This window comes from Pteropus vampyrus, unplaced genomic scaffold, assembly GCF_000151845.1.
Source record: "Pteropus vampyrus isolate Shadow unplaced genomic scaffold, Pvam_2.0 Scaffold100, whole genome shotgun sequence".
Classification (NCBI taxonomy): domain Eukaryota; kingdom Metazoa; phylum Chordata; class Mammalia; order Chiroptera; family Pteropodidae; genus Pteropus; species Pteropus vampyrus.
In genome coordinates, this window is record NW_011888881.1 from 2,262,471 (window position 1) to 2,264,103 (window position 1,633).

Below are 1,633 nucleotides of genomic sequence, written 5' to 3' on the forward strand. Positions count from 1 at the left end.
GGGGACACCCCATCCTAACAGGCAGGGTGGTCTGAGAGGATTTGCAGAGAAGAGGGTATCTGTCGGTAAGGAACTTCCTGCTGGCTGTTCCTGCCTCCAGGCCTTTGCACAGGCTCCGTCCCCACCCCACCCCCGGCCCCCACCCCAGAATTCTCTGCATCACCCACCACCGCCTTCGAGTGGCTACCTCTGCCTACTCTTTCCCTGAGCATTGCTCAGATGCTTCTTCCTCCAGACGCCTTCCCGGCCTCCTGCCCCGGCTGGGGCTCTAGTGCCCCCTCTGGCTCCCGTAACCCTCTGCGAAGCCCTGTCCCTTGTAGGTCTTGCTGGTCAGGGTGCTGGGCCCCGCTGGACATCATCGGCCCTTCTGGCCACTCTCTGGGAACTGGCCCAGCTCCGAATGTCAGGCCTGTGTGACCTGTGTGACCTGTGCGACAGAGGTGTTGCGTGCTTCCCAGAGTACACACCTCACTGTGTAGCCTCAGGCGTCCAGGTGTTGCTGATTCTGCACCTGCTCAGGCCTATAGTGGGGCCCCGGATGGGGGACCGGCATCTCTGCCCCACCGACTGGACCGCCGGCCTCCGCAGCCCGTCCTCACCGCCTCCGCGCCCACCGGGATCGCCTGCCTCCCCCTTTGGCTCCAGACGAGGGTCTGGCAGCTCCTGTTTATAAATATCTGCCACTGCCACTGCTAAGTGGAGAGGTCTAGAGGCCACGCTAATTGATTAATTAAACCCTCTCGGTTAATTAGCTCCATCTCTCCAGGGAAAAAAGTCTCAAACTGGAGCCAGAGCCTCCTCTGGGCTGGGGGAGGGTTCAATTAGCCTGGGTCAGGCTGAGCCCGATGCCAGCCGCCAGGGGCACAGAGAGGCCCGGCCGAGGGTGCTTCCAGGCACCGGGGCCAGTGGGTCGCGGGGGCCACGGAGAAGGGGGCTCCACTTCAGCCTGGATAGGCCACTCCTCGTGACCTCTGCCCAGCCTCCTGCTCTTCACCTGAGCCTCAGAAGCCAGAGGACCTGGAGGAAGGGGAAGGTGACCTGGAGGCAGCAGTACACGTGGGAGTAGAGAAGTGGAGGCTGCACCTGGAAGATGACACGATCTTTGCTGTGGTCAGTCACCCGCACAGCGGCTGAGGGAGACTCCAAATCCTAGATGGCGAGGGCCCTGAACGGCAACACAAGGGCTAGAACTTTCTCTGGACGTGGGAGGCCATGGCGGCTTTGAAGTTTGAGGACGGACCTCATCAAGTTTGGGTTTAGGAAAGATCTCGGGGTAGCTGCTCAGGGGAGAATGGATTAGAGGGGCAGGACAGGGGCGGGAGCTGGCAAGGAGGGGGCGTCCAGTGTCAGAGAGAATGGGGGTCCGTCAGGTGTGGGGATGTGTGAGGAGGACGTTCTAGTCTGGGTATCAGCAGAGCAGCTAGTTTTGTGTGGCCCGAGTCCCTTCTGCGGGCCTCTTGCCTGTCATCTGCAAGGTGGGCGAGTTTCCTGAGGCCTCATCCTCAGGGTGTGAATGTCACTGACACGTTTTCTTGCTCCAGGGACAAAGCACCTTCTACCCCCACAGCTCTTTGTGGCACTCGTGGGCGTCCTGCCTGCACGGTTCACACGTATGTAGAAAGCAGAGCCCAGC